At 44.8% G+C, this 10,373-nt stretch overlaps 1 pseudogene; it reads left to right on the top strand.

Annotated features, from left to right (window-relative positions):
• LOC119310688 overlaps positions 1-10,373 on the top strand; it is a 42,909-nt pseudogene that overhangs the window by 8,136 nt on the left and 24,400 nt on the right.

Below are 10,373 nucleotides of genomic sequence, written 5' to 3'. Positions count from 1 at the left end.
TACAAACTTTAATAGCAAAAAGAATTATCATAAAAGAAAATAAATAAGTAATTAGAATTTAGTTCAAAACATTACAAGCAAAAAGAATTATCATAAAAGAAAATAAATAAGTAATTAGAATTTTTTACAAACTTTAATAGCAAAAAGAATTATCATAAAAGAAAATAAATAAGTAATTAGAATTTAGTTCAAAACATTAAAAGCAAAAAGAATTAACATAAAATAAAATAAATAAGTAATTAGAATTTTGTTACAAACTTTAATAGCAAAAAGAATTATCATAAAAGAAAATAAATAAGTAATTAGAATTTAGTTCAAAACATTAAAAGCAAAAAGAATTATCATAAAAGCCGTTGGTCCCGGTTCGAGCAACCAACCGAGACCAATGGTGGTGGGCTAGGAGCGAGGCCCATTGGTCCCGGTTCGTCCCACCAACCGGGACCAAAAGGTCCAGACGAACCGGGACCAATGGCCCACGTGGCCCGGCCGGCCCCCGGGGCTCACGAACCGGGTCCAATGCCACCATTGGTCCCGGTTCTGGACTGAACCGGGACTAATGGGCTGACCCGGCCTGGACCATTGCCCCCTTTTCTACTAGTGTATAGGTTCTTCTCTGGTTAAACTTTATTCGACTACTTAGTAGAAAAGCCAAACTTGACATGTTAATAAATTCAAAATTCTTATCTAGAGAAATTTTGTATGTCTCGTATACACCATATGTTTATTAGCTTTATATGGTCTGTTCGTTATCCAAATTTTAATGGCACAAAAAAAGTTTATGAAAACCCATGGTCTCTAGTAAAAAATAATGTGTGTAGGATAATTGTTCTGTATAAGGGGTCGAACAATTTTGAGGAAGTTGTAATTTTACTGGATCTTACGACGCATTTGGTTGGAGCTCAGGTAATGTATTCACTATTGTAATGTGAATACACTGTATTAGATTAGGGGCAAATGAATACGTGAAGTGTTTGGTTCACGCAAGGGAATAGGAAGCCGTGGAGGTGGAGTACCGTTGCCAGCCTTGTAGAAGATGCCGGAGGACTGGACGACGGCCGGCTGCTAGGAATGACTCGTGAAGGAAAATGAGATCACCGGCCGATCACAAGAACGCTACTGCTCACGGCGACAAAGTGAGATCGGTGGCGCTGCCCACGGCAGCGGTGGCGTCGACAACGAGAGATCGGTGACGCTTCCTATGGTGGCGGAGACGAATGGAGATCGGCGGCGCTTGGCGGCGGAGGCAAACGGAGATCGGCGGCGATGGTACTGCTCATGACAAGGGAGACGCCGGCACTGCTGCTTGGTTCTCCACTCCTGGTGAAGAAAACGGCTGGGACGAGCGGTGTTTTTCGATACCGAGCTGTCTCGGGTGTTTTCAGTTTCGTGAAGGATGGTTTGCGATTACATGGGATGTTAGGTTTAATCTTGATTCATGTATCTGCATATTTAGTTTGCTTTTGTTATGCATGTTGCATAGGTTAGAGAGTAGCTAGTCCGGTGAAGTTTCAGCGGAGGCATGCGGAGACCGCGAGATGCCGGGCTGCCGTGTGATACGGCGAGATGCCGGGCTGCCGATGACGGCGTGAAGGCGCGGTGCCGTGTGATACGGCGCAAGGCTTGATGCCGGGGTGGTATAGCCGTGGGAAGCGGCGAGACGCGTGCAGGATGAAGCCAAACCGGCTGGCTGGATAGATCAAGTTGGAGCCAGGAGAATTGGTCAGGTTGCATGCAGTCGGTTAGTTGAACGGCTTGGCCGTGTAGTCTGGACGTGGGCGTGCATGTAGTGCATGTAGCTAGGGATTAGTTAGTGGTGCGTGCGTGGGTTAGTGGCCGGTGTGGCCGTGGCTGTGTGTGCGCGTGAGTCTCTATATAAGAGATGTAAAGCTTGTTGTTTGAGTTAAGCCGAGAGGGCTGGGAAAAACAATGTAGTGTGTGTGTTCTCACCGGGAGCAACATAGCAAAGCTGGCTTTCTCCACGGTGAAGTGTGTGTGTGTGTTGAGTCTTCTTTCCCTTGTGTGTGTTCTTGAGAAGAGAGAAAGACAAGTGAGAGTTGTGAGAGGAGAGGAAGAAGAAGAAGTGCGGCGCTGCGGGAGGCGGCGCCAACATGGGAGCTGAAACCGACGCGGCCGAAACAAACGGAGGTAACGTAATCGTGAGCCCCTGTATTCGTGAGACAGCGAAAATGCAACGAACCAAACGCGTAGTGTCTTGTCTTAACTTTTACTAACATTTCCTATTCTCAATGGGCTTTACATTTCTCTTTACAGTACTATACTTATAGTAGTTACCTCTGCAGGTTGGTCCAAGGCCATTGCACTACAAAGCTCTTCCAGAACTCGTGATGCATGATTTGGTTCATGATCTTGCTGTTGGGGAATGTAGTAATTTCAAAAAAATTCTTACGCACACGCAAGATCATGGTGATGCATAGCAACAAGAGGGGAGAGTGTTGTCCACGTACCCTCGTAGACCGAAAGCGAAAGCGTTAGAACAACGCGGTTGATGTAGTCATACGTCTTCACGGCCTGACCGATCAAGCACCGAAACTACGGCACCTCCGAGTTCCAGCACACGTTCAGCTCAATGACGATCCCCGGACTCCGATCCAGCAGAATGTCGGGGCAGAGTTCCGTCAGCACGACGGCGTGGTGACGATCTTGATGTTCTACCGTTGCAGGGCTTCGCCTAAGCACCGCTACAATATTATCGAGGATTATGGTGGAGGGGGGCACCGCACACGGTTAAGAGATTAAGAGATCAATTGTTGTTTGTAGAGGTGCCCCCCTGCCCCCGTATATAAAGGAGCCAAGGGGAGGGGGGCGGCCGGCCAAGGAGGGGCGCGCCAAGGGGAGTCCTACTCCCACCGGGAGTAGGACACCCTTCTTTCCTAGTTGGAATAGGAGAAGGGGGAAGGAGGAGGGAGAGAGGAAGGAAAGGGGGGGGGGGGCGCCGCCCCCCTCTCCTTGTCCTATTCGGATTGGGGGGAGGGGCGCGCGGCCCAGCCCTTGCCTCCTCTCTTCCTCTCCACTAGGGCCCATGTAGGCCCATTAAGCCCCCGGGGGGTTCCGGTACTCCGGTAAAATCCTGATTTCACCCGGAACACTTCCGATATTCAAATATAGGCTTCCAATATATCAATCTTCATGTCTCGACCATTTTGAGACTCCTCGTCATGTCCGTAATCACATTCGGGACTCCGAACAAACTTCGGTACATCAAAACTCATAAACTCATAATATAACTGTCATCGAAACCTTAAGCGTGCGGACCTTACGGATTCGAGAACTATGTAGACATGACCTAGAACTGTGTCCTGTCAATAACCAATAGCGGAACCTGGATGCTCATATTGGCTCCTAAATATTCTACGAAGATCTTTATCGGTCAAACCGCATAACAACATACGTTGTTCCCTTTGTCATCGGTATGTTACTTGCCCGAGATTTGATCGTCGGTATCCAATACCTAGTTCAATCTCGTTACCGGCAAGTCTCTTTACTCGTTATGTAATGCATCATTCCGTAACTAACTCATTAGCTACATTGCTTGCAAGGCTTATAGTGATGTGCATTACTGAGAGGGCCCAGAGATACCTCTCCGACTATCGGAGTGACAAAACCTAATCTCGAAATACGCCAACTCAACATGTACCTTTGGAGACACCTGTAGAGCTCCTTTATAATCACCCAGTTACGTTGTGACGTTTGGTAGCACACAAAGTGTTCCTCCGGTAAACGGGAGTTGCATAATCTCATAGTTATAGGAACTTGTATAAGTCATGAAGAAAGCAATAGCAACATACTGAACGATGAAGTGCTAAGCTAACCGAATGGGTCAAGTCAATCACATCATTCTCCTAATGATGTGATCCCGTTAATCAAATGACAACACATGTCTATGGTTAGTAAACACAACCATCTTTGATTAATAGCTAGTCTAGTAGAGGCATACTAGTGACATTAAGTTTTGTCTATGTATTCACACATGTATCGTGTTTTCGGTTAATACAATTATAGCATGAATAATAAACATTTATCATGATATGAGGAAATAAATAATAACTCTATTATTGCCTCTAGGGCATATTTCCTTCAGTCTCCCACTTGCACTAGAGTCAATAATCTAGATTACACAGTAATGATTCTAACACCCATGGAGTCTTGGTGTTGATCATGTTTTGCTTGTGCAAGAGGCCTAGTCAACGGGTCTACAACGTTCAGATCCATATGTATCTTGAAAATCTCTATGTCTCCCACCTGGACTTGGTCCCGGATGGAATTGAAGCGTCTCTTGATGTGCTTGGTCCTCTTGTGAAATCTGGATTCCTTTGCCAAGGCAATTGCACCAGTATTGTCACAGAAGATCTTCATTGGTCCCGATGCACTAGGTATGACACCTAGATCGGAAATGAACTCTTTCATCCAGACTCCTTCATTTGCTGCTTCCGAAGCAGCTATGTACTCCGCTTCGCATGTAGATCCCGTCACGACGCTTTGTTTAGAACTGCACCAACTGACAGCTCCACCGTTTAATAAAACCACGTATCCGGTTTGCGATTTAGAATCGTCCGGATCAGTGCCCAAGCTTGCATCGACGTAACCATTTACGACTAGCTCTTTGTCACATCCATAAACGAGAAACATATCCTTAGTCCTTTTCAGGTATTTCAGGATATTCTTGACCGCTGTCCAGTGAACCACTCCTGGATTACTTTGGTACCTCCCTGCCAAACTTATTTCTAAGCATACATCAGGTCTGGTACATAGCATTGCATACATGATAGAGCCTATGGCTGAAGCATAGGGAACATCTTTCATTTTCTCTCTATCTTCTGCTATGGTCGGGCATTGAGTCTGACTCAACTTCACACCTTGTAATACAGGCAAGAATCCTTTCTTTGCCTGATCCATTTTGAACTTTGTCAAAACTTTATCAAGGTATGTGCTTTGTGAAAGTCCAATCAGGCATCTTGATCTATCTATATAGATCTTGATGCCCAATATGTAAGCAGCTTCACCGAGGTCTTTCATCGAAAAACTTTTATTCAAGTATCCCTTTATGCTATCCAGAAATTCTATATCATTTCCAATTAACAATATGTCATCTACATATAATATCATAAATGTTATAGAGCTCCCACTCACTTTCTTATAAATACAGGCTTCTCCAAAAGTCTGTATAAAACCATATGCTTTGATCACACTATCAAAGCGTTTATTCCAACTCCGAGATGCTTGCACCAGTCCATAAATGGATCATTGGAGCTTGCACACTTTGTTAGCACCTTTTGGATCGACAAAACCTTCCGGCTCCATCATATACAACTCTTCTTCCAGAAATCCATTCAGGAATGCAGTTTTGATCCATTTGCCAAATTTCATAATCATAAAATGCGGCAATTGCTAACATGATTCGGACAGACTTAAGCATCGCTACGGGTGAGAAAGTCTTATCGTAGTCAACCCCTTGAACTTGTCGAAAACCTTCTGCAACAAGTCGAGCTTTGTAGACAATTACATTACCATCAGCGTCAGTCTTCTTCTTAAAAATCCATTTATTCTCCATGGCTTGCCGATCATCGGGCAAGTCAACCAAAGTCCGTACTTTGTTCTCATACATGGATCCCATCTCAGATTTCATGGCCTCAAGCCATTTTGCGGAATCTGGGCTCATCATCGCTTCCTCATAGTTCGTAGGTTCGCCATGGTCAAGTAACATGACTTCCAGAATAGGATTACCGTACCACTCTGGTGCGGATCTTACTCTGGTAGACCTACGAGGTTCAGTAGTAACTTGATCTAAAGATTCATGATCAATATCATTAGCTTCCTCACTGATTGGTGTAGTTGTCACAGGAACCGGTTCTTGTGATGAACTACTTTCCAATAAGGGAGCAGGTACAGTTACCTCATCAAGTTCTACTTTCCTCCCACTCACTTCTTTCGAGAGAAACTCCTTCTCTAGAAAGGATCCGAATTTAGCAACAAAAATCTTACCCTCAGATCTGTGATAGAAGGTGTACCCAATAGTCTCTTTTGAGTATCCTATAAAGACACATTTCTCCGATTTGGGTTCGAACTTATCTGGTTGAAGTTTCTTCACATAAGCATCGCAGCCAAACTTTAAGAAACGACAACTTTGGTTTCTTGCCAAACCATAGTTCATAAGGTGTCGTCTCAATGGATTTTGATGGTGCCCTATTTAACGTGAATGCGGCTGTCTCTAAAGCATAACCCCAAAACGATAGCGGTAAATCAGTAAGAGACATCATAGATTGCACCATATCTAGTAAAGTACGATTACGATGTTCGGACACACCATTTCGTTGTGGTGTTCCGGGTGGCATGAGTTGCGAAACTATTCCGCATTGCTTCAAATGTAAACCAAACTCGTAACTCAAATATTCTCCTCCACGATCAGATCGTAGAAATTTTATTTTCTTGTTACGATGATTTTCCACTTCACTATGAAATTCTTTGAACTTTTCAAATGTTTCAGACTTGTGTTTCATCAAGTAGATATACCCATATCTGCTCAAATCATCTGTGAAGGTGAGAAAATAACAATACCCGCCGCGAGCCTCAATATTCATCGGACCACATACATCAGTATGTATGATTTCCAATAAATCAGTTGCTCGCCCCATAGTTCCGGAGAACGGCGTTTTATTCATCTTGCCCATGAGGCACGGTTCGCAAGTACCAAGTGATTCATAATCAAGTGATTCCAGAAGTCCATCAGTATGGAGTTTCTTCATGCGCTTTATACCGATATGACCCAAACGGCAGTGCCACAAATAAGTTGCACTATCATTATCAACTCTGCATCTTTTGGCTTCAACATTATGAATATGTGTATCACTACTATCGAGATTTAATAAAAATAGACCACTCTTCAAGGGTGCATGACCATAAAAGATATTACTCATATAAATAGAACAACCATTATTCTCTGATTTAAATGAATAACCGTCTCGCATCAAACAAGATCCAGATATAATGTTCATGCTCAACGCTGGCACCAAATAACAATTATTCAGGTCTAAGACTAATCCTGATGGTAGATGTAGAGGTAGCGTGCCGACCGCGATCACATCGACTTTGGAACCATTTCCCACATGCATCGTCACCTCGTCCTTAGCCAATCTTCGCTTAATCCGTTGTCCCTGTTTCGAGTTGCGAATATTAGCAACAGAACCAGTTTCAAATACCCAGGTGCTACTGCGAGCATTAGTAAGGTACACATCAATAACATGTATATCACATATACCTTTGTTCACCTTGCCATCCTTCTTATCCGCCAAATACTTGGGGCAGTTCCGCTTCCAGTGTCCAGTCTGCTTGCAGTAGAAGCACTCAGTCTTAGGCTTAGGTCCAGATTTGGGTTTCTTCTCTTGAGCAGCAACTTGTTTGTTGTTCTTCTTGAAGTTCCCCTTCTTCTTCCCTTTTCCCTTTTTCTTGAAACTGGTGGTCTTATTGACCATCAACACTTGATGCTCCTTCTTGATTTCTACCTCCGCAGCTTTCAGCATTGCGAAGAGCTCGGGAATAGTCTTGTCCATCCCTTGCATATTATAGTTCATCACGAAGCTCTTGTAGCTTGGTGGCAGTGATTAAAGAATTATGTCAATGACAATATCATCAGGAAGATTAACTCCCAGTTGAATCAAGTGATTATTATACCCAGACATTTTGAGTATGTGTTCACTGACAGAACTATTCTCCTCCATCTTACAGCTATAGAACTTATTGGAGACTTCATATCTCTCAATCCGGGCATTTGCTTGAAATATTTGTTGGAAATATGCCCTAGAGGCAATAATAAAAGTATTATTATTATATTTCCTTGTTCATGATAATTGTCTTTTATTCATGCTATAATTGTATTATCCGGAAATCGTAATACACATGTGAATACATAGACCACAATATGTCCCTAGTGAGCCTCTAGTTGACTAGCTCGTTGATCAACAGATAGTCATGGTTTCCTGACTATGGACATTGGATGTCGTTGATAACGGGATCGCATCATTAGGAGAATGATGTGATGGACGAGACCCAATCCTAAGCATAGCACAAGATCGTGTAGTTCGTTTTGCTAGAGCTTTTCCAATGTCAGGTATCTCTTCCTTAGACCATGAGATCGTGGAACTCCCGGATACCGTAGGAGTGCTTTGGGTGTACCAAACGTCACAACGTAACTGGGTGACTATAAAGGTGCATTACAGGTATCTCTGAAAGTGTCTGTTGGGTTGACACGGATCGAGACTGGGATTTGTCACTCCGTATGACGGAGAGGTATCACTGGGCCCACACGGTAGTGCATCATCATAATGAGCTCAAAGTGACCAAGTGTTTGGTCACGGGATCATGCATTACGGTACGAGTAAAGTGACTTGCCGGTAACGAGATTGAACGAGGTATTGGGATACCGACGATCGAATCTCGGGCAAGTAAAATACCGATTGACAAAGGGAATTGTATACGGGGTTGATTGAATCCTCGACATCATGGTTCATCCGATGAGATTATCGAGGAGCATGTGGGAGCCAACATGGGTATCCAGATCCCGCTGTTGGTTATTGCCCGAGAGCCGTCTCGGTCATGTCTGCATGTCTCCCGAACCGGTAGGGTCTACACACTTAAGGTTCGATGACGCTAGGGTTGTATGAATATGAGTATGCAGCAAACCGAATGTTGTTCGGAGTCCCGGATGAGATCCCGGACATCACGAGGAGTTCCGGAATGGTCCGGAGGTAACGATTTATATATGGGAAGTCTTATTTTTGTCACCGGAAAAGTTTTGCACGTTATCGGTATTGTACCGGGAGTGCCGAAAGGGGTCCGGGGGTCCACCGGGGGGGGGTCCACCTGCCCCGGGGGGCCACATGGGCTGTAGGGGGTGCGCCTTGGCCTTTATGGGCCAAGGGCACCAGCCCCAAGAGGCCCATGCGCCAAGATATAAGAAAAGGGGGAGAGTCCTCAAGGGGGAAGGCTCCTCCGAGGTGCCTTGGGGAGGATGGACTCCTCCCCCCCCCTTTGGCCGCACCCCTTCCTTGGAGGAAGGGGCAAGGCTGCGCCCTCCCCCCCTCTCTTGCACCTATATAAAGGGAGGGGAGGGAGGGGTGGCCGCACCCTGAAGCCCTTGGCACCTCCCCTCTCTGCTACACCTCCTCCTCCTCCCGTAGTTGCTTAGCGAAGCCCTGCCGGAGTTCTGCTGCATCCATCACCACGCCGTCGTGCTACTGAATCATCATCAACCTCTCCTTCCCCCTTGCTGGATCAAGAAGGAGGAGACGTCATTCGCTCCGTACGTGTGTTGAACGCGGAGGTGCTGTCCGTTCAGCACCAGGTCATCGGTGATCTGAATCACGACGAGTACGACTCCATCAACCCCATTCCATTGAACGCTTCCGCACGCGATCTACAAGTGGTATGTAGATGCAATCACTCTCCCATGACTCGTTGCTAGATGAACTCATAGATGGATCTTGGTGAAACCGTAGGAAAATTCTTAATTTTCTGCAACGTTCCCCAACAGTGGCATCATGAGCTAGGTCTATGCGTAGTTCTCTATTGCACGAGTAGAACACAATTTGTTGTGGGCGTAGATGTTGTCAACTTTCTTGCCGCTACTAGTCTTATCTTGCTTCAGCAGTATTGTGGGATGAAGCGGCCCGAACCGACCTTACACGTACGCTTACGTGAGACTGGTTCCACCGACTGACATGCACTAGTTGCATAAGGTGGCTGGCGGGTGTCTTTCTCTCCCACTTTAGTTGGAGCGGATTCGATGAAAAGGGTCCTTATGAAGGGTAAATAGAAGTTGACAAATCACGTTGTGGCTTTCACGTAGGTAAGAAAACGTTCTTGCTAGAACCCTATTGCAGCCACGTAAAACTTGCAACAACAATTAGAGGACGTCTAACTTGTTTTTGCAGCAAGTGTTTTGTGATATGATATGGCCAAAGTTGTGATGAATGATGAATGATATATGTGATGTATGAGATCATGTTCTTGTAATAGGAATCACGACTTGCATGTCGATGAGTATGACAACCGGCAGGAGCCATAGGAGTTGTCTTTATTTTTTGTATGACCTGCGTGTCATTAAAGAACGCCATGTAAATTACTTTACTTTATTGCTAAACGCGTTAGCCATAGAATTAGAAGTAGTCGTTGGCGTGACAACTTCATGAAGATACGATGATGGAGATCATGGTGTCATGCCGGTGACAGGATGATCATGGAGCCCCGAAGATGGAGATCAAAGGAGCTATATGATATTGGCCATATCATGTCACTACTATATAATTGCATGTGATGTTTGTTATGTTTGTGTATCTTGTTTACTTAGAACGACGGTAGTA

The sequence above is a fragment of the Triticum dicoccoides genome, chromosome 5B, assembly GCF_002162155.2.
Source record: "Triticum dicoccoides isolate Atlit2015 ecotype Zavitan chromosome 5B, WEW_v2.0, whole genome shotgun sequence".
Classification (NCBI taxonomy): domain Eukaryota; kingdom Viridiplantae; phylum Streptophyta; class Magnoliopsida; order Poales; family Poaceae; genus Triticum; species Triticum dicoccoides.
This window is presented reverse-complemented; position numbering and strand designations above follow the sequence as displayed.